The sequence below is a fragment of the Heptranchias perlo genome, chromosome 3, assembly GCF_035084215.1.
Source record: "Heptranchias perlo isolate sHepPer1 chromosome 3, sHepPer1.hap1, whole genome shotgun sequence".
In the NCBI taxonomy this organism is placed as follows: domain Eukaryota; kingdom Metazoa; phylum Chordata; class Chondrichthyes; order Hexanchiformes; family Hexanchidae; genus Heptranchias; species Heptranchias perlo.
The window spans coordinates 39,381,869-39,404,788 of NC_090327.1; the positions used below are offsets into that span (position 1 = coordinate 39,381,869).

General features: G+C 48.9%; 5 non-coding genes across 5 annotated transcripts; 2 read left to right on the top strand and 3 right to left on the bottom strand.

Moving 5' to 3' along the window:
- The first annotated feature begins 9,495 nt into the window (after positions 1–9,495).
- On the top strand, positions 9,496–9,568 carry trnam-cau (transfer RNA methionine (anticodon CAU)). Its single transcript has one exon. It is a non-coding gene; the product is annotated as a tRNA-Met (tRNA).
- Positions 9,569–12,889: 3,321 nt separating this feature from the next.
- On the top strand, positions 12,890–12,962 carry trnam-cau (transfer RNA methionine (anticodon CAU)). Its single transcript has one exon. It is a non-coding gene; the product is annotated as a tRNA-Met (tRNA).
- A 1,736-nt stretch (positions 12,963–14,698) lies between these two features.
- trnaa-agc (transfer RNA alanine (anticodon AGC)) lies at positions 14,699–14,771 on the bottom strand. Its single transcript has one exon. It is a non-coding gene; the product is annotated as a tRNA-Ala (tRNA).
- Positions 14,772–16,515: 1,744 nt separating this feature from the next.
- trnaa-agc (transfer RNA alanine (anticodon AGC)) lies at positions 16,516–16,588 on the bottom strand. Its single transcript has one exon. It is a non-coding gene; the product is annotated as a tRNA-Ala (tRNA).
- A 6,143-nt stretch (positions 16,589–22,731) lies between these two features.
- On the bottom strand, positions 22,732–22,824 carry trnac-gca (transfer RNA cysteine (anticodon GCA)). The gene is made up of 2 exons: positions 22,788–22,824; positions 22,732–22,767 (listed from the first exon to the last, which is right to left on the bottom strand). It is a non-coding gene; the product is annotated as a tRNA-Cys (tRNA).
- Positions 22,825–22,920: the final 96 nt, after the last annotated feature.

Consider the following 22,920-nt stretch of genomic DNA (forward strand, 5'->3'; position numbering starts at 1 on the left):
GGTGTGGCCGCCCTGTCCTGTACCTTTGGTCCCTCGCAGCCTGCGGCTGCTGGCTGGGGACCTCTGTCCTCAGATCGATCCCTGACTTGAGGGGCTGCCCTTTTAAACTGGGGAGCCGGGGACCACGGTTTCTTTGGTCGTGGCGTTCGTGGGGACCTTCTAGGGACTCTGGCTGGTGGGAGCTTTCTGGCTGGTGGGTCTTCAACCCGAGCCACTGTCCCCTCTTGTGCGGTCTGTGGAATCTCCACTGCCGCTGGCTGGGGATTTCTATCCTCAGGCTGTACCTCTTCTAAACCTGTGTCAGGGGCAGGTAACTCTCTGCCCTCAGGTCCCACCTCGTCTGAGTCCCAGATGAGCGGGGGAGTGTCCCAAACGGTGGGTGGGATGGCCCTTCCCTTAAAACAAGCCACTGCACCTGCTTGTGCAGTCTGTGAGTTTGCTCCTCCTTCAGACCTTGCCCCAACTGGCTGTTCCCTTCTCTCGGATTTAAACAACTTACATTGGTTAATGTGGAACCATTTGGTGCGCCGAGGCAGCTTTATGGCGTATACCATGGGGCTTGCCTTATCTACAATGCTGTAGGGCCCCATGTATAATGGTTCTAGACTGCCTACCCGAGCAAAATTCCTAACCATAACCTGATCCCCTATCTCCCACTTGTGGTGCGTACGGGGTTCTAACAGCAGTCGGTTACTCCGATGCTGTTTTCCCATGTTGCTAGCAGCCTGCCAGTGAACCTGTTTAAGGTGTTCAAACAGATTCCTGACGAAGATGTCCCGGTTCACCTCTCTGAGCTGACCCTCCGTGAGCACCGGGGCTAGCACATGGGTGGGGGTCCGCATAACGCTACCAGTCATGAGCTCGTGTGGGGAATACCCCGTGCTTTTTAACTGGCTGGCTCGGATCCCCATTAGGACCAACGGTAAGACTTCTACCCACTTTCTAGGTGAGTCTACCGTCTCTTTCCTCAGCCTTTCTTTCAAGGTTCTGTTCATCCTCTCCACAATCCCTGAGGACTGTGGGTTGTGTGCAACGTGCCATTTCCCCTCTATGCCGAGTACCATAAGGGTATTCTGCATGACCTGCCCGGTAAAGTGGCTCCCTTGGTCGGACTCCACGTACTGTGGTAGCCCCCATCGTGAGAACACCTCTCTGACCAGGATCCTGGCTGTACTCAGAGCTGTGGCCAGACAGCTGGCACAGAACTCGAGGACATCTTCCCTGAGTCCTGGCCACTATCCTGCCTGTTCCACCCGCTGCCAGGCGGTCTCAGGCCCAGGATGCCCCGCTCCTGGACCCTCATGGGCCAGTTGAAGGAATTCCCTCCTGTGCTGCTGTGGTACTACCCATTGCTCGCCCTTAAACAGCATGCCTTCCTTTATAGAGATGGCTGCTGTGCTGTAAGGGCCCTCTACCCTTTTCCCTTCTGCTACTGCACTGAGGACTGCCTTGAGGATGGGGTCTTGGGTTTGGACCGTCTTAAGGTCTGGGGTTAAAGCTACCCCTGCACTCCCCTGTGTCCCATTCCCACCCGTGACTGCTGCTATAGGATGGGACCCAAATGGGTCCCAGAAAGTGCCTGTGCGGGCACCCTCCTTAGCTAGCACGTCGGCCTGCCGGTTGCCCTCACTCCGGGGTTCTGCGGAGGAATAGGCTTTCACCTGATGGATGAAAACCTCCACTTCCTCCCCCACTGCTGCTAAGATTTTCTCCAGCAAGGGTTTCACTGTGAGGGGTCTCCCGTCAGCGGAGATGAATCCGCGGCGGGACCAGATGGCCAGGTACTCCGTACACGAATTGCATGTGAACATGCTCTCCGAGCAAATCGTGTATGGGGTGGGGAAGGTCTCGGGGTGTGTAACCACGTACACTACCGCGGACAGTTCAGCCGGCTGGGCACTCATGGTGCTGGGGAGCTTAATTACCAGGGCAAGGTTTGCCGCTGGGTCATAAAATCCACACCCCATGAGTCGCTCACCAGCAGATGCTGTGCTGGAGCCATCCACATAGATTTCACGGCTGGTGGGGTGTATCCCGGCCCGTAAACCTATGTCTACTTCCCAAACCCCTTCTATGGAACACCGGTGGGCTGTTCCAGGATATACCAGGTTAGCTGCGAGCTATGGCTCGCAGAGCCCTTTTACTTTCAGGTTCATCTGTGAGAGAAGCAGGGTCCAGCGAGCAATGTGGGCACTGCTCCCTGTCCCATCCTTGATTCTCCCGTCCAGGAGCATCTGGGTGGGCGTGTGATGGGTGAGGAGGGTGATGGGAGAGGTGCCTGTGAAGATCAGCGATGTTTTCACAGCCCAATGTGTGGCCAAGAGGTGCCTTTCACAATTGGAATGGCTCTTCTCCACATCTGTGAGTATCCTGGAGGAGTAGACTACCGGTCTCAGCTTGCCATGCCGCTCTTGGAGCAGCACAGCACTCAGGCTGTCCCCGCTGGCTGCTACATCCAGGAAGAACTCTTTCCCTCCACCTATGGCCCCTAGAGCTGGTGCGGTCTGCAGATCTTTCTTGAGCCTGACAAATGCTGCCTGGCACCCCTCATCCCAAACCCATTCCACTCCCTTATGCAGGAGTCGGAGCAGAGGGGCTGCTGTGGCCGCATAGTCCTCAATGAAGTCTCTGCAGTACCCGGTTAGCCCTAGAAACGATCCCACTCCCGTGACTGTGTTGGGGACTGGTAACTCCTGTACTGCTTCCCTTCTAGCTTTATCTATGGCCCTTTCCCCAGCGCGTATTGTCAGGCCCAGGAATTTCACCTCCTGCTGGCCGATCTGCGCTTTCTTAGGGTTCACTTTAAAACCTTCCTGCCTGAGCAGTTCCAGCAGTTCGGCCAGAAGTGGGCCATGCTCCTCTCTCGAATCGGTGAATAGGAGCAGGTCATCCATATATTGTACCAGCTGCCTGGGCTGGCTGAAGCCCTTTAAACTGTTTGCCATGCATTGGTGGAAAATGCTGGGGCTATTGTGGAAGCCCTGAGGCAGACAGTTCCAGGTGTACTGTTGCCCTTTAAAGGTAAAGGCAAACTTGTACTGATCCTCTCTCCTTAAAGGGATGGACCAAAACCCGTTGGAGATATCCAGCACCGTGAAAGCGGTCGCGGATGCTGGGATACTTCCTATCAGGTCGGCAACTGCTGCTGCCGTGGGTGCACAGTCTGGGATGTTACTGTTGAGCACCCAATAGTCCACTGTGGCCCTCCAGGAGTTGTCCGGTTTTCTAACCAGCCACAGTGGAGAGTTCACGTGGGTGGCTATCGGCCTCAGGATCCCCTATTGCACTAAGGAGGACATGGCTGCTTCCATGTCTGGCTCCGCTTCCCTGGGGAAGTTATATTGCTTTTGTGGTCGGGCCATAGCGTCCCCATCTACACTGACCTCGAACCCATTGAAACCTCCCACAGTTGTGTTTGTGTGTGGCAAAAGTGGCTAGGTGGGCTCGCACAAATGCCTGGAACTCCCTTGGGGTATTACTGATCAAGAGTTCGAGGTTATAACCCTCTTTAGGCTTCATGGTGCACAGGGTCCCCTTCCCCTGTTTCCCTGGGATGACTACTCCTCCACCTTCCTTTCCTGTATTTGCCCTCCACAGGCAGTGATTCCTCAAATCCACTAGGATCCCGTGGCCTACGATAAAGTCGGCTCCCAGGATCCCTTTTCCACCCTCCATTTCCCACTTCATTAGGATACAGGTCCACTTAGGGCGGAATGTTCCAAAACGAATGGTCAGCGGGATGGAAAATGAGCCAGCCTGTTCTTTACCTGTGAATCCCGACAGCCTGTATGGGACCCCCGTTAGATAGAGGTGAGGTGGTGGGGTTACTTAAATCGATCATGGTACACAGGTAAACAGGCTGCGCTGGCTCTAGTCAGGGTTGTGGGTTAGATGGGGCTGATGGGGTCAGAGCGCCGGTGGTGGCTGCTACCTTCCCTGGGCCAGTCAATAGGGTTCTCATGGCGTCCAAAATGACTCAACCGTGGCGGGAGGGATTCCTGTCTCTGCCTTTTGGGCTGGGGTTGAGGAATTCTTTCCCTTGTTATTTTCCAAGGATTCTTACACTCCTTCCTCCAGTGTCCATCCTTCCCACACCCATAACAGTTGAGCTTTGTGCTGGAAGGGTTATTCCCTTCCTGATGCCACTCCTTCCTACCCTGGCCGGGTTTCATTTCATGCACTTTCCCTTTAGGTGGGTGTGCATCGGTTCCTTTACCATTACGGTAAGCTATGGTCAATTGTCTGATCACTGTGAGTTCGGTAGTCAGGGGATTCTTTGGGTCAAACCACATTCCTGCCGTGGCCCTGACCTGTGGCAAGCTGTTTGCCACCAGGCAACGGAGCCAGTGGGCCCGCTGATCCTGGTCCAGATTAGCCCGGTTAGGCGTCCCACTGCATGCGCTCCTATACACCGGCCACAACCTGTCTGCAAAAGCCTGCGGGGATTCTCCTACGAGCTGCACTGTTTTTCCCACCCGGGAGAAAGGACTTCCCTCGTTCATCCCCATGGCCTCAAGAACTTCCTCCTTGAGCTCCCCATAATCACACTGTCCCATCTTACATTGGTCAGAGAGGGACTGGAAGAGCTTACTCTCCAGGGAGAATAGCAGCATTTTGGCCTGTTCAGCATCATTGCACTCATTGATGCTTGCTGCTTGTTCCACTTCCCTGAAGTGGACGAGGAGTCCCCATTTGCCGCAAGTTTAGTTAAATGGATTACCATGGCCCCAAGCTGTTGGGTGCCATGGGGAACTATGAACTGGTTTTGGAGGGGTCCCTCATCCCCGTTATCAGCGGGCGGGCTGAACCTTTGCTGCCGGGCCGGGCACATCGGCCCCGATCCCAGCCTCTCTTGCTGTGGGTTTTCCTCCTCAGCTTATGCCCCTAATTCCACCCCACCCTCCTGCCAGATTTCGCTAAAGCTTGGCGCTACGGGTGGTGGTCATGGGCCCTCCTGCTCCTCAACTGGGTCGTCCCTTGGCACGACCTGTGATGTCTAAACCGTCCTCCCCAGGTTCCCTGTGAAGTCGACCTGGGCTGCACTCGGGCTTATGAGGCACACCATGCCTTTTGCCGTCCTTAGAGCAAGGTTCAGACTCTCTATCTGCTTCTGACAGGGGCCATGGTCTGCATCCTCAAACCCCTGTGAGCTCACTATCTTATAGGCTGCCTGTAAGCCTTTTACTTTCTCCTCCTGCTCTCTTACTTGTTTTGCTAGGCGAGCATTCTTTTCCCGCAACCTCAGCTCATTGTTCTGGGCCTCGGTGACCTGACACTGTAAATATTCCTGCTGGGTCTTATGCTCCCCACTAACTGAACCCTTTCCTGGTTCAGAGCCTGCAATGCTAACAGTAACTTCACCCCTGCTAGGGCCATTGTTTGGACTTCCAGGGCTGACTCCCGAATCTCAGCTGCCTGTGCTTCAACGAGCCTGTCCAAAAGCTAGATCTGTTTCTTGAAGCACATCAGCCAGACAGCCTTTTCTATGGATTTTTTATGATCCTTCCCTTCTGTCCATTTCGCTGCAGCATCTACCGGGCGCCCAGCCTTTAACAGATTAGTGACCCATTTTTTTTCCATATTCACCTAACTGAACACATAATTTGAAATCCTCTCTTCCATTACAGTTCTCTCTACCAAATCAGTGTCCACTGCATCGCATCCCTTTTGCCAATGTCCCATCTTCGTGGTCGCCATTATGTTGGGGTTGGTGGTGTGTGTCAGCTTCGCCTCTGACTTCTGAGCAGTTCGAATCGCTCCCACTCTCTGGGTTCTAGACCTTGGACTTATTTGGGGGTTGTGACAAAGTGCAGCAGACAACTGGTTTTGGTGCAAGAAACTTTGCCCTTTATTCAAGAGAGAAAATACAACACAACAATCTTAACGCGCCAATAAAATGGGGAACACTTCAGTACACACGAGGGAAATTATAGGAGAAAGATACCTCACCCCTCCCAATCCCACTGTACTAGCTAAGTTGGACTCTAAAGGGCCAGAGATAATGCTCACCAAACAAATCCTTGACAGTAATTCTCCCAGCGGTAAGTCAGAAATAGATTGTAGAGTGGAAACTTTGCGGATCTTCGGTTTTCTCCCGAGTTGGTTCTCTTTGGTCGCGGTGGCCCAATATTACCCGGTTGGTTGGTGGCAATATTCGGTTGGTTGTTCCGTAAGGCCCTTGTTGCCGCGAGGCGTCTGATGTTCACTGGGGCTGTTGCTCTGGTTTCTTCTTGTGTGTCGGCCTGCTTCTGGAGCTGCTGACCTTCTCTGTCGAACCCCTTGCCTTGTTGTTCGCTGGAAGCTGCTCTTCCTTCCAGAGACAGGCAGAACAAGACAAGCAGAATACAACAGCCAGCAAGAGCCAGAGAGAAAGAGAGAGAGGTTTCGAGTTTACACTTGTGTATCCCTCTCTTACAATGGTCTTCGTCACTCTAAAAAAAACACTTCATGTCTATTTAAACAGTTCTTACAAAGTCCTTAAGAATCTTTGATGGCTTTTTTGATGGTCCCTCATCATGTTGCAATTGCTTCTCCCAATGGGTCATTGTTAATTCCGATTTTAGAGCTTGTCACTCAAAGCTTCCTTTTGTATCATGTCGGGAGCAGTTGCCTCTTTCAATAGCAGTGGGTGTCGACCACCTGCTGTAGGTTTTTGCATTAAAACAGAGTCATGTCTGAAGCAGCAATTCTCCCAAATTCCATGTGTGTGTTGTGGATTCGTCTGGTGCCCTCTCACCTATCCTTCCATCTTAGGATTTCAGTCAATGGCCAAAGTTTTCTATATTCAGGGAAAAGGTGAATTTCTTTAGGGTTTTTCCCGAGTTTTGGGGGATCTGTGAATTTTGAGAATCTTACAGTAGCCAGACCCAACCTTCTCAGTGTGGTGCACAGGTGGAAACTCAGCACGGAGTGAGCTTTGCGGAGACCTCATCTGCCTTCCGCAGGCTCGTGTTCTTCTCAGCTTCGTTCATGATTACTGCGGCTTCCCGTTCTGCTGTTGCTCGCTTGTTGAGACTCGGTACCGCGGATTGGAGCAAAGTCTTTCATGTATTCAGGGAGCGGGCAAACCCAAGGCAAGTCTTCTCTGCTGGTCGTGGAGCAGCTTGGAGGCAAGCACGAAGCTGCTCATGTAAAGAGCAATCAAGCAACAGCCGTAGGGGAATTAGCTCAAGTGGTAGAGTGCTCGCTTAGCATGTGAGACGTAGTGGGATCAATGACCACGTTCTCCTTTTGCCTTGGGGAAATCGTCAAGATCAAAAGTGGCGTCAGTTGTCAGTGAGCCCATCGCCCACGTACTTCCAAAGCTTCGCCGCTGGCTCCGGTGCTGAAGGGTTCTCAAAATTCCCACATTTGTCATATCATCAACAAGGATATGATTTTTGGACTTTTATGGCAGAGGACCCAACTGCTGGGTTAAGTGTGGAACCCTGCAGACAGGAGGCTCGGCCCATGAGGGCCTGGGACTGGACATACCCAGGCTTGTTGAGTGCAGTGTGGATTGTTGCCTGAAACCAGACAACGAGAGGAGACAGAATACGTATTCTTCCCTTTAAAACAATCAACCCAGAGAAAGACTTCATCTTACACGAAACTAAAGCCCATCAAAACCTTGCATAAATAATCACTACTAACCACTAAGGCAGGAAGGCAGCAATCAATGCAATTATGCCAACCCATCAATACTCCACATATACAATGGCTTTAATTTCAAGTCGAGTTACGGGGACAGGAAGGCAATGATAAACATGATGCGAGCCCATTAATAACAACGAGACAACAATCACCTGAAGTAGCCCACCAAAATCAGACAAAGAACTAACCTTGATTTGGATTCAGATAAGAAATTCGAAAAACAGTATAACTGGGCCACCAGTTACGAAGGGGCAGGGTGAGCAGGTTTGGAGCAGGTTTTAAGCAGAGGTTGTAAGCAGGTGTTAAGCGGTTGAAGCAGAGTTTAAGCAGGGAGAGGCAGCTGAGCCAAGCGGAGGAAGGAGACCCGGAGGTTCACAGGCCCGCAGGCAACATTACGGCAGGGGGGCATGGCGTGGCAGGCTCAACCGAAGACAACAAGGCCGCAACCGCAGCCCTCCACCAAGATCGCCCACCCACAACCGCGCCTTACCGCATCAGCGGACTCTACCCAACTGAAGAACCTTTGCAGATTCCACAGACCAGGACCACGTGGGGACGGCAGGCCCCAGAGGACACAAAGAGCGTACCCCAAAACTGCAACCGGCTGACCTGGCTGCATTTTGAACTGTCAAGGAACCCTGGTCGGTGAGCATGATCCCTGACCTCTCCTAGTTCAATTTAGTTAGGTTTTGGGGATGGGACCAGGGTGAGGGGATTAGTAGCATGATTTTCCCTCGTTATGCCGTGTGTTCCCCATTCTTAACTAAGTGTACTTTGTAGGTCTGTATAATCTCAGTGTAATCCTAATGTTATAAATTCATTTGTGACTTCAATAAACCCAGTTTTTCTTGCACCAAAACCAGTTGTCTGCTGCACTTTGTCACAACCCCCAAATAAGTCCAAGGTCTCGAACCTAGTCCAAGTCCAATTGGTGTAATCTCTCCTCGTAACTCAACCCTTGAAGTCCGGGTATCATTCGAGTAAACCTACGCTGCACTCCATCCAAGGCCAATATGTCCTTCCGAAGGTGCGGTGCCCAGAACTGCTCACAGTACTCCAGGTGCGGTCGAACCAGGGTTTTGTATAGCTGCAGCATAACATCTGCCCTCTAGTCCTCTAGATATAAAGACCAGCATTCCATTAGCCTTATTCTTAACCACTTTTTTGAGTATTGCTTTTCAATTGTATTGCTTTGGAATTGTGATATGTGTCTCCTTAAATTTGATGAAATAACGCATATTTTGAAAGGAAAAGAAAGTTGCTGCTCGAAGGCACTCCCTGCTGGTGAGCAGAGGCAAATGCTCAAGCAAACACAGGCATGTTTGGGCAGGCACAAAAAGCTTTAAGGTTTAAGAAAGGAAAAGAGACGTCCTGTGATTTATTGGCAAGACGTGAAGCTGTGTGTGCAGTTGAGAGAGCGGCAACGAGCTAATTGCTGCTTACTCCAAAATCACACTCGCTCCTTCGAGCCAGCTACCTAAGGATAACTTGGACTTGTTCCTCCCTACAGTCCTCCGCTCTATCAACTGAGCTATCGAAGGGAAGCGACACAATTTTATCTCTTTGGTGCTTGTTCACCGTGCCCCTTTTGACACACCCGGATTCGTGGAGTCGCGGCCGCATGACCGAGGCTGACTGGCTGCCTTATGATGGCGCAGCGCTGTGGGACTGTGAGCTGCTACTTACTCTCCAAAACACAGACCAGTGGCGCAATGGATAAAGCATCCGACTACTGATTAGAAGATTGTAGCTTTGACTCCATTTGGCTGGAAGGTTTTTGCAAACTGCGCATTATTTTATGATGTTAGCGATCTTGTAAGCTGTCCTACTTGATAGTGCTGCCTGGCTGAGTTTGTGACCAGTGCCTTCTTAGCGCAGCAGGCAGCGCGTCAGTCTCATAATCTGAAGGTCCTGAGTTCAATCCTCAGAGAAGGCATCAGGGCTTACGATGCTATTTTTCCATCCTTCATCTTTCTTTCTTTCTTTGCTGGACACCAAAATCAAGATCTTTTGCTGCCTGCAGCACACAAAGAGATTTGCTGTCCCTTCGCCTCTCTGCACTGTAGTGGGTGGTGGTGTGTGTCAGCTTCGCCTGTGACTTCTGAGCAGTTCGAATTGCTCCCACTCCCTAGATTTGAGACCTTGGACTTATTTGAAGAAAAACTGGGTTTATTGAAGTCACAAATGAACTTGTAACATTAGGATTACACTGAGATTCATAGAATCATAGAAGTTTACGACATGGAAACAGGCCCTTCGGCCCAACATGTCCATGTTACCCAGTTTATACCACGAAGCTAGTCCCAATTGCCTGCACTTGGCCCATATCCCTCTATACCCATCTTACCCATGTAACTGTCCAAACGCTTTTTAAAAGACAAAATTGTACCCGCCTCTACTACTGCCTCTGGCAGCTCGTTCCAGACACTCACCACCCTTTGAGTGAAACAATTGCCTCTCTGGACCCTTTTGTATCTCTCCCCTCTCACCTTAAATCTATGTCCCCTCGTTATAGACTCCCACTAAGTTAAGAATGGGGAACACACGGCATAACGAGGGAAAATCACGCTACTAATCCCCTTTCCCTTGTCCCACCCCCAGAACCTAACTAAATTGAACTAGGAGAGGTCAGGGATCATGCTCACCAACCAGGGTTCCTTGACAGTTCGAAATGCAGCCAGGTCAGCCGGTTGCAGTTTTGGGGTACGCTCTTTGTGTCCTCTGGGGCCTGCCGTCCCCACGTGGTCCTGGTCTGTGGAATCTGAAAAGGTTCTTCAGTTGGGTGGAGTCCGCTGATGCGCTAAGGCGCGGTTGTGGGTGGGCGATCTTGGTGGAGGGCTGCGGTTGCGGCCTTGTTGTCTTCGGTTGAGCCTGCCACGCCATGACTCCCGCCGTAATGTTGCCTGCGGGCCTGCGACCCTCCGGATCTGCTTGGCTCAGCTGCCTCTCCCTGCTTAAACTCTGCTTCAACCGCTTAACACCTGCTTACAACCTCTGCTTAAAACCTGCTCCAAACCTGCTCACCCTGCCCCTTCGTAACTGGTGGCCCAGTTATACTGTTTTTTGAATTTCTTATCTGAATCCAACTCACGGTTAGTTCTTTGTCTGATTTTGGTGGGCTACTTCAGGTGATTGTTGTCTCGTTGTTTTTAATGGGCTCACATAATGTTTATCGTTGCCTTCCTGTCCCCGTAACTAGTCTTGAACTGAAAGCCATTGTATATGTGGAGTATTGATGGGTTGGCATAATTGCATTGATTGCTGCCTTCCTGCCTTCGTAGTTAGTAACGATTATTTATGCAAGGTTTTGATGGGCTTTAGTTTCGTGTAAGATGAAGTCTTTCTCTGGGTTGATTGTTTTAAAGGGAAGAATACGTATTCTGTCTCCTCTCGTTGTCTGGTTTCAGGCAACAATCCACACTGCACTCAACAAGCCTGGGCATGTCCAGTCCCAGGCCCTCATGGGCCGAGCCTCCTGTCTGCAGGGTTCCACACTTAACCCAGCAGTTGGGTCCTCTGCCATAAAAGTCCAAAAGTCATATCCTTGTTGATGATATGAAAAATGTGGGAATTTTGAGAAACCTTCAGCACCAGAGCTTTGGAAGTATGTGGGTGATGGGCTCACTGACAACTGACGCCACTTTTGATCTGGACGATTTCCCCAAGGCGAAATGGTGAATGGAGAATGTGGGCATTGATCCCACGACCTCTCACGTGCTCAGCGAGCGCTCTACCACTTGAGCTAATTCCCCTGCGGCTGCTGCTGAATTGCTCTTCACATTAGCAGCTTTGTGCTCGCCTCCAAGCTGCTCTACCGTCCTCAAGCTGGGCCGAACCAGTGTTTTATATAGTTGCAGCACAACTTCCCTGCTCTTATATTCTATGCCTCGGCTAATAAAGCAAAGTATTCCATATGAACAGGAGTAGGCCATTCAGCCCCTGAAGCCCGCTCCGCCATTTGATAAGATCACGGCTGAACTGTGGTCTAACTCCAGATACCTGCCTTTGGCCCACATCCCTTAATACCTTTGGTTGGCAAAAAGCTATCTATCTCAGATTTAAATATTAGCATTTGAGCTAGCTTCAATTGCCATTTGCAGAAGAGAGTTCCAAACTTCTACCACCCTTTGAGTGTCGAAGTGTTTTCTAATCTCACTCCTGAAAGGTCTGGCTCTAATTTTTAGACTGTGCCCCCTAGTCCTAGGATCCCCAACCAGCAGAAATAGTTTCTCTCTATCCACCCGATCTGTTCCCCTTAATATCTTATAAACTTCGATCAGATCACCCCTTAACCTGCGAAACTCAAGAGAGTACAACCCCAATTGGTGTAATCTCTCCACGTAACTCAACCCTTGAAGTCCGGGTATCATTCTAGTAAACCTACGCTGCTCTCCATCCAAGGCCAATATGTCCTTCCAAAGGTGCGGTGCCCAGAACAGCTCACAGTACTCCAGGTGCGGTCGAACCAGGGTTTTGTATAGCTGCAGCATAACTTCTGCCCTCTAGTCCTCTAGATATAAACGCCAGCATTCCATTAGCCTTATTCTTATCCACTTTTTTGAGTATTGCTTTTGAATTGTATTGCTTTGGAATTGTGATATGTGTCTCCTTAAATTTGATGAAATAACGCATATTTTGAAAGGAAAAGAAAGTTGCTGCTCGAAGGCACTCCCTGCTGGTGAGCAGAGGCAAATGCTCAAGCAAACACAGGCATGTTTGGGCAGGCACAAAAAGCTTTGAGGTTTGAGAAAGGAAAAGAGACGTCCTGTGATTTATTGGCAAGACGTGAAGCTGTGTGTGCAGTTGAGAGAGCGGCAACGAGCTAATTGCTGCTTACTCCAAAATCACACTCGCTCCTTCGAGCCAGCTACCTAAGGATAACTTGGACTTGTTCCTCCCTACAGTCCTCCGCTCTATCAACTGAGCTATCGAAGGGAAGCGACACAATTTTATCTCTTTGGTGCTTGTTCACCGTGCCCCTTTTGACACACCCGGATTCGTGGAGTCGCGGCCGCATGACCGAGGCTGACTGGCTGCCTTATGATGGCGCAGCGCTGTGGGACTGTGAGCTGCTACTTACTCTCCAAAACACAGACCAGTGGCGCAATGGATAAAGCATCCGACTACTGATTAGAAGATTGTAGCTTTGACTCCATTTGGCTGGAAGGTTTTTGCAAACTGCGCATTATTTTATGATGTTAGCGATCTTGTAAGCTGTCCTACTTGATAGTGCTGCCTGGCTGAGTTTGTGACCAGTGCCTTCTTAGCGCAGCAGGCAGCGCGTCAGTCTCATAATCTGAAGGTCCTGAGTTCAATCCTCAGAGAAGGCATCAGGGCTTACGATGCTATTTTTCCATCCTTCATCTTTCTTTCTTTCTTTGCTGGACACCAAAATCAAGATCTTTTGCTTCCTGCAGCACACAAAGAGATTTGCTGTCCCTTCGCCTCTCTGCACTGTAGTGGGTGGTGGTGTGTGTCAGCTTCGCCTGTGACTTCTGAGCAGTTCGAATTGCTCCCACTCCCTAGAGTTGAGACTTATTTGAAGAAAAACTGGGTTTATTGAAGTCACAAATGAACTTGTAACATTAGGATTACACTGAGATTCATAGAATCATAGAAGTTTACGACATGGAAACAGGCCCTTCGGCCCAACATGTCCATGTTACCCAGTTTATACCACGAAGCTAGTCCCAATTGCCTGCACTTGGCCCATATCCCTCTATACCCATCTTACCCATGTAACTGTCCAAACGCTTTTTTAAAGACAAAATTGTACCCGCCTCTACTACTGCCTCTGGCAGCTCGTTCCAGACACTCACCACCCTTTGAGTGAAACAATTGCCCCTCTGGACCCTTTTGTATCTCTCCCCTCTCACCTTAAATCTATGTCCCCTCGTTATAGACTCCCACTAAGTTAAGAATGGGGAACACACGGCATAACGAGGGAAAATCACGCTACTAATCCCCTTTCCCTTGTCCCACCCCCAAAACCTAACTAAATTGAACTAGGAGAGGTCAGGGATCATGCTCACCAACCAGGGTTCCTTGACAGTTCGAAATGCAGCCAGGTCAGCCGGTTGCAGTTTTGGGGTACGCTCTTTGTGTCCTCTGGGGCCTGCCGTCCCCACGTGGTCCTGGTCTGTGGAATCTGAAAAGGTTCTTCAGTTGGGTGGAGTCCGCTGATGCGCTAAGGCGCGGTTGTGGGTGGGCGATCTTGGTGGAGGGCTGCGGTTGCGGCCTTGTTGTCTTCGGTTGAGCCTGCCACGCCATGACTCCCGCCGTAATGTTGCCTGCGGGCCTGCGACCCTCCGGATCTGCTTGGCTCAGCTGCCTCTCCCTGCTTAAACTCTGCTTCAACCGCTTAACACCTGCTTACAACCTCTGCTTAAAACCTGCTCCAAACCTGCTCACCCTGCCCCTTCGTAACTGGTGGCCCAGTTATACTGTTTTTTGAATTTCTTATCTGAATCCAACTCACGGTTAGTTCTTTGTCTGATTTTGGTGGGCTACTTCAGGTGATTGTTGTCTCGTTGTTTTTAATGGGCTCACATAATGTTTATCGTTGCCTTCCTGTCCCCGTAACTAGTCTTGAACTGAAAGCCATTGTATATGTGGAGTATTGATGGGTTGGCATAATTGCATTGATTGCTGCCTTCCTGCCTTCGTAGTTAGTAACGATTATTTATGCAAGGTTTTGATGGGCTTTAGTTTCGTGTAAGATGAAGTCTTTCTCTGGGTTGATTGTTTTAAAGGGAAGAATACGTATTCTGTCTCCTCTCGTTGTCTGGTTTCAGGCAACAATCCACACTGCACTCAACAAGCCTGGGCATGTCCAGTCCCAGGCCCTCATGGGCCGAGCCTCCTGTCTGCAGGGTTCCACACTTAACCCAGCAGTTGGGTCCTCTGCCATAAAAGTCCAAAAGTCATATCCTTGTTGATGATATGAAAAATGTGGGAATTTTGAGAAACCTTCAGCACCAGAGCTTTGGAAGTATGTGGGTGATGGGCTCACTGACAACTGACGCCACTTTTGATCTGGACGATTTCCCCAAGGCGAAATGGTGAATGGAGAATGTGGGCATTGATCCCACGACCTCTCACGTGCTAAGCGAGCGCTCTACCACTTGAGCTAATTCCCCTGCGGCTGCTGCTGAATTGCTCTTCACATTAGCAGCTTTGTGCTCGCCTCCAAGCTGCTCTACCGTCCTCAAGCTGGGCCGAACCAGTGTTTTATATAGTTGCAGCACAACTTCCCTGCTCTTATATTCTATGCCTCGGCTAATAAAGCAAAGTATTCCATATGAACAGGAGTAGGCCATTCAGCCCCTGAAGCCCGCTCCGCCATTTGATAAGATCACGGCTGAACTGTGGTCTAACTCCAGATACCTGCCTTTGGCCCACATCCCTTAATACCTTTGGTTGGCAAAAAGCTATCTATCTCAGATTTAAATATTAGCATTTGAGCTAGCTTCAATTGCCATTTGCAGAAGAGAGTTCCAAACTTCTACCACCCTTTGAGTGTCGAAGTGTTTTCTAATCTCACTCCTGAAAGGTCTGGCTCTAATTTTTAGACTGTGCCCCCTAGTCCTAGGATCCCCAACCAGCAGAAATAGTTTCTCTCTATCCACCCGATCTGTTCCCCTTAATATCTTATAAACTTCGATCAGATCACCCCTTAACCTGCGAAACTCAAGAGAGTACAACCCCAATTGGTGTAATCTCTCCACGTAACTCAACCCTTGAAGTCCGGGTATCATTCTAGTAAACCTACGCTGCTCTCCATCCAAGGCCAATATGTCCTTCCGAAGGTGCGGTGCCCAGAATTGCTCACAGTACTCCAGGTGCGGTCGAACCAGGGTTTTGTATAGCTGCAGCATAACTTCTGCCCTCTAGTCCTCTAGATATAAACGCCAGCATTCCATTAGCCTTATTCTTATCCACTTTTTTGAGTATTGCTTTTGAATTGTATTGCTTTGGAATTGTGATATTTACATTGAACTGTGTGTCTCCTTAAATTTGATGAAATAATGCATATTTTGAAATGAAAAAAAAGTTGCTGCTCGAAGGCACTCCCTGCTGGTGAGCAGAGGCAAATGCTCAAGCAAACACAGGCATGTTTGGGCAGGCACAAAAAGCTTTCATGTTTGTGAAAGGGAAAGAGACGTCCTGTGATTTATTGGCAAGACGTTAAGCTGTGTGTGCAGTTGAGAGAGCGGCAACGAGCTAATTGCTGCTTACTCCAAAAGCACACTCGCTCCTTCGAGCCGGAATTGAACCAGCGACCTAAGAAGGACTTTGCCTCGTTACTCATAGAATCATAGAATCATAGAAGTTACAACATGGAAACAGGCCCTTCGGCCCAACATGTCCATGTCGCCCAGTTTATTCCACTAAGCTAGTCCCAATTTCCTGCACTTGGCCCATATCCCTCTATGCCCATCTTACCCATGTAACTGTCCAAATGCTTTTTAAAAGACAAAATTGTACCCGCCTCTACTACTGCCTCTGGCAGCTCGTTCCAGACACTCACCACCCTTTGAGTGAAAAAATTGCCCCTCTGGACCCTTTTGTATCTCTCCCCTCTCACCTTAAATCTATGCCCCCTCGTTATAGACTCCCCTACCTTTGGGAAAAGATTTTGACTATCTACCTTAACTATGCCTCTCATTATTTTATAGACTTCTAGAAGATCACCCCTTAACCTCCTACTCTCCAGGGAAAAAAGTCCCAGTCTGTTTAACCTCTCCCGATAAGTCAAACCATCAAGTCCCGGTAGCATCCTAGTAAATCTTTTCTGCACTCTTTCTAGTACGTGGGCGATGGGCTCACTGACAACTGACGCCACTTTTGATCTGGACGATTTCCCCAAGGCAAAAAGGTGAATGGAGAATGTGGGTATCGATCCCACTACCTCTCACATGCTAAGCGAGCGCTCTACCACTTGAGCTAATTCCCCTGCTGCTACTGCTACATTTCTCTTCACATTCGCAGCTTTGTGCTCGCCTCCAAGCTGCTCCACCGTACTCAAGCTGGGCCGAACTCGTGTTTTATATAGTTGCAGCATAACTTCCCTGCTCTTATATTCTATGCCTCGGCTAATAAAGCAAAGTATTCCATATGCCTTCTTAGGAGCATAGGAACAGGAGTAGGCCATTCAGCCCCTCAAGCCCGCTCCGCCATTTGATAAGATCACGGCTGAACTGTGATCTAACTCCATATACCTGCCTTTGGCCCACATCCCTTCATACCTTTGGTTGGCAAAAAGCTATCTATCTCAGATTTAAATATTAGCATTTGAGCTAGCTTCAATTGCCATTTGCAGAAGAGAGTTCCAAACTTCTACCACCCTTTGAGTGCAGAAGTGTTTTCTAATCTCACTCCTGAAAAGTCTGGCTCTAATTTTTAGACTGTGCCCCCTAGTCCTAGGATCCCCAACCAGCAGAAATAGTTTCTCTCTATCCACCCTATCTGTTCCCCTTAATATCTTACAAACTTCGATCAGATCACCCCTTAACCTTCGAAACTCAAGAGAATACAACCCCAATTGGTGTAATCTCTCCTCGTAACTCAACCCTTGAAGTCCGGGTATCATTCTAGTAAACCTACGCTGCACTCCATCCAAGGCCAATATGTCCTTCCGAAGGTGCGGTGCCCAGAACTGCTCACAGTACTCCAGGTGCGGTCCAACCAGGGATTTGTATAGCTGCAGCATAACTTCTGCCCTCTAGTCCTCCAGATATAAAGGCCAGCATTCCATTAGCCTTATTCTTAACCACTTTTTTGAGTGTTGCTTTTGAATTGTATTGCTTTGGAATTGTGATATTTACATTGAACTGTGTGTCTCCTTAAATTTGATGAAATAATGCATATTTTGAAAGGAAAAGAAAGTTGCTGCTCGAAGGCACTCCCTGCTGGTGAGCAGAGGCAAATGCTCAAGCAAACACAGGCATGTTTGGGCAGGCACAAAAAGCTTTGAGGTTTGAGAAAGGAAAAGAGACGTCCTGTGATTTATTGGCAAGACGTTAAGCTGTGTGTGCAGTTGAGAGAGCGGCAACGAGCTAATTGCTGCTTACTCCAAAACCACACTCGCTCCTTCGAGCCGGAATTGAACCAGCAACCTAAGAATGACTTTGCCTCGTTACTCATAGAATCATAGAATCATAGAAGTTACAACATGGAAACAGGCCCTTCGGCCCAACATGTCCATGTCGCCCAGTTTATTCCACTAAGCTAGTCCCAATTGCGTGCACTTGGCCCATATCCCTCTATACCCATCTTACCCATGTAACTGTCCAAATGCTTTTTAAAAGACAAAATTGTACCCGCCTCTATTACTGCCTCTGGCAGCTCGTTCCAGACACTCACCACCCTTTGAGTGAAAAAATTGCCCCTCTGGACCCTTTTGTATCTCTCCCCTCTCACCTTAAATCTATGCCCCCTCATTATAGACTCCCCTACCTTTGGGAAAAGATTTTGACTATCGACCTTATCTATGCCCCTCATTATTTTATAGACTTCTAGAAGATCACCCCTTAACCTCCTACTCTCCAGGGAAAAAAGTCCCATTCTGTCTAACCTCTCCCTATAAGTCAAACCATCAAGTCCCGGTAGCATCCGAGTAAATCTTTTCTGCACTCTTTCTAGTTTAATAATATCCTTTCTATAATAGGGTGACCAGAACTGTACACAGTACTCCAAGTGTGGCCTCACCAATGCCCTGTACAACTTCAACAAGACATCCCAACTCCTGCATTCAATGTTCTGACCAATGAAACCAAGCATGCCTTCTTCACCACCCTATCCACCTGTGACTCCACTTTCAAGGAGCTATGAACCTGTGCTCCTAGATCTCTTTGTTCTTTAACTCTCCCCAACGCCCTACCATTAACGGAGTAGGTCCTGGCCCGATTCGATCTACCAAAATGCATCACCTCACATTTATCGAAATTAAACTCCATCTGCCATTCATTGGCCCACTGGCCCAATTTATCAAGATCCCGTTGCAATCCTAGATAACCTTCTGCACTGTCCACAATGCCACCAATCTTGGTGTCATCTGCAAACTTACTAACCATGCCTCCTAAATTCTCATCCAAATCATTAATATAAATAACAAATAACAGCGGGCCCAGCACCGATCCCTGAGGCACACCGCTGGACACAGGCATCCAGTTTGAAAAACAACCCTCTACAACCACCCTCTGTCTTCTGTCGTCAAGCCAATTTTGTATCCAATTGGCTACCTCACCTTGGATCCCATGAGATTTAACTTTATGTAACAACCTACCATGCGGTACCTTGTCAAAGGCTTTGTTGAAGTCCATGTAGACCACGTCTACTGCACAGCCTTCATCTATCTTCTTGGTTACCCCTTCATAAAACTCAATCAAATTCGTGAGACATGATTTTCCTCTCACAAAACCATGCTGACTGTTCCTAATTAGTCCCTGCCTCTCCAAATGCCTGTAGATCCTGTCCCTCAGAATACCCTCTAACAACTTACCCACTACAGATGTCAGGCTCACCGGTTTGTAGTTCCCAGGCTTTTCCCTGCCGCCCTTCTTAAACAAAGGCACAACATTTGCTACCCTCCAATCTTCAGGCACCTCACCTGTAGCGGTGGATGATTCAAATATCTCTGCTAGGGGACCCGCAATTTCCTCCCTAACCTCCCATAACGTCCTGGGATACATTTCATCAGGTCCCGGAGATTTATCTACCTTGATGCGCGTTAAGACTTCCAGCACCTCCCTCTCTGTAATATGTACACTCCTCAAGACATCACTATTTATTTCCCCACGTTCCCTAACATCCATGCCTTTCTCAACCGTAAATACCGATGTGAAATATTCATTCAGGATCTCACCCATCTCTTGTGGTTCCGCACATAGATGACCTTGTTGATCCTTAAGAGGCCCTACTCTCTCCCTAGTTACCCATTTGCCCTTTATGTATTTGTAGACACTCCCTACAGTCTTCCGCTCTACCAACTGAGCTATCGAAGAGAAGTGACAGAATTGCATCTCTTTGGTGTTTGTTCACCGTGCCCCTTTTGACACACCCGGATTCGTGGAGTTGCATCCGCATGACCGAGGCTGACTGGCTACCTCATGATGGCGCAGCGCTGTGGGACTGTGAGCTGCTACTTACTCTCCAAAACACAGACCAGTGGCGCAATGGATAAAGCATCCGACTACTGATTAGAAGATTGTAGCTTCGACTCCATTTGGCTGGAAGGTTTTTGCAAACTGCGCATTATTTTATGATGTTAGCGATCTTGTAAGCTGTCCTACTTGATAGTGCTGCCTGGCTGAGTTTGTGACCAGTGCCTTCTTAGCGCAGCAGGCAGCGTGTCCGTCTCATAATCTGAAGGTCCTGAGTTCAATCTTCAGAGAAGGCATCAGGGCTTATGATGCTATTTTTCCATCCCTCATCTTTCTTTCTTTCTTTGCTGGACACCAAAATCAAGATCTTTTGCTTCCTGCAGCACACAAAGAGATTTGCTGTCCCTTCGCCTCTCTGCACTGTAGTGGGTGGTGGTGTGTCTCAGCTTTGCTTGTGTCTTCTGAGCAGTTTGAATTGCTCCCACTCCCTAGGTTCGAGACCTTGGACTTATTTGGGGGTTGTGACAAAGTTCAGCAGACAACTGGTCTTGGTCCAAGAAAAACTGGGTTTATTGTAGTCACAAATGAACTTATAACATTAGGATTACACTGAGATTACACAGACCTACAAAGTACACTTAGTTAAGAATGGGGAACACACGGCATAACGAGGGAAAATCACGCTACTGATCCCCTTTCCCTTGTCCCACCCCCAAAACCTAACTAAATTGAACTCGGAGAGGTCAGGGATCATGCTCACCAACCAGGGTTCCTTGACAGTTCGAAATACAGCCAGGTTGCAGTTTTTGGGGTACGCTCTTTGTGTCCTCTGGGGCCTGCCGTCCCCACGTGGTCCTGGTCTGCAAAGGTTCTTCAGTTGGGTAGAGTCCGCTGATGCGGTAAGGTGCGGTTGTGGGTGGGCGATCTTGGTGGAGGGCTGCGGTTGCGGCCTTGTTGTCTTCGGTTGAGCCTGCCACGCCATGCCCCCCGCCGTAATGTTGCCTGCGGGCCTGCGAACCTCCGGATCTGCTTCCTCCGCTTGGCTCAGCTGCCTCTCTCTGCTTCAACCGCTTAACACCTGCTTACAACCTCTGCTTAAAACCTGCTCCAAACCTGCTCACCCTGCCCCTTCGTAACTGGTGGCCCAGTTATACTGTTTTTCGAATTTCTTATCTGAATCCAACTCACGGTTAGTTCTTTGTCTGATTTTGGTGGGCTACTTCAGGTGATTGTTGTCTCGTTGTTTTTAATGGGCTCACATAATGTTTATCGTTGCCTTCCTGTCCCCGTATCTAGTCTTGAACTGAAAGCCATTGTATATGTGGAGTATTGATGGGTTCGCATAATTGCATTGCTTGCTGCCTTCCTGCCTTAGTAGTTAGTAGCGATTATTTATGCAAGGTTTTGATGGGCTTTAGTTTCGTGTAAGATGAAGTCTTTCTCTGGGTTGATTGTTTTAAAGGGAAGAATACGTATTCTGTCTCCTCTCGTTGTCTGGTTTCAGGCAACAATCCACACTGCACTCAACAAGCCTGGGTATGTCCAGTCCCAGGCCCTCATGGGCCGAGCCTCCTGTCTGCAGGGTTCCACACTTAACCCAGCAGTTGGGTCCTCTGCCATAAAAGTCCAAAAGTCATATCCTTGTTGATGATATGAAAAATGTGGGAATTTTCAGAACCCTTCAGCACCGGAGCCAGCGGCGAAGCTTTGGAAGTACGTGGGCGATGGGCTCACTGACAACTGACGCCACTTTTGATCTGGACGATTTCCCCAAGGCAAAAAGGTGAATGGAGAATGTGGGTATTGATCCCACTACCTCTCACATGCTAAGCAAGCGCTCTACCACTTGAGCTAATTCCCCTGCTGCTACTGCTACATTTCTCTTCACATTAGCAGCTTTGTGCTCGCCTCCAAGCTGCTCCACCGTACTCAAGCTGGGCCGAACTCGTGTTTTATATAGTTGCAGCATAACTTCCCTGCTCTTATATTCTATGCCTCGGCTAATAAAGCAAAGTATTCCATATGCCTTCTTAGGAGCATAGGAACAGGAGTAGGCCATTCAGCCCCTCAAGCCCGCTCCGCCATTTGATAAGATCACGGCTGAACTGTGATCTAACTCCATATACCTGCCTTTGGCCCACATCCCTTCATACCTTTGGTTGGCAAAAAGCTATCTATCTCAGATTTAAATATTAGCATTTGAGCTAGCTTCAATTGCCATTTGCAGAAGAGAGTTCCAAACTTCTACCACCCTTTGAGTGCAGAAGTGTTTTCTAATCTCACTCCTGAAAAGTCTGGCTCTAATTTTTAGACTGTGCCCCCTAGTCCTAGGATCCCCAACCAGCAGAAATAGTTTCTCTCTATCCACCCTATCTGTTCCCCTTAATATCTTATAAACTTCGATCAGATCACCCCTTAACCTGCGAAACTCAAGAGAATACAACCCCAATTGGTGTAATCTCTCCACGTAACTCAACCCTTGAAGTCCGGGTATCATTCTAGTAAACCTACGCTGCTCTCCATCCAAGGCCAATATGTCCTTCCGAAGGTGCGGTGCCCAGAACTGCTCACAGTACTCCAGGTGCGGTCTAACCAGGGTTTTGTATAGCTGCAGCATAACTTCTGCCCTCTAGTCCTCTAGATATAAAGGCCAGCATTCCATTAGCCTTATTCTGAACCACTTTTTTGAGTATTGCTTTTGAATTGTATTGCTTTGGAATTGTGATATTTACATTGAACTGTGTGTCTCCTTAAATTTGATGAAATAATGCATATTTTGAAATGAAAAGAAAGTTGCTGCTCGAAGGCACTCCCTGCTGGTGAGCAGAGGCAAATGCTCAAGCAAACACAGGCATGTTTGGGCAGGCACAAAAAGCTTGAAGGTTTGAGAAAGGAAAAGAGACGTCCTGTGATTTATTGGCAAGACGTTAAGCTGTGTGTGCAGTTGAGAGAGCGGCAACGATCTAATTGCTGCTTACTCCAAAACCACACTCGCTCCTTCGAGCTGGAATTGAACCAGTGACCGAAGAAGGACTTTGCCTTAGCTATTCTCTGCAGTCCTCCGCTCTACCAACTGAGCTATCGAAGGAAAGCAACACAATTTAATCTCTTTGGTGCTTGTTCACCGTGCCCCTTTTGACACACCCGGATTCGTGGAGTTGCGTCCGCATGACCGAGGCTGACT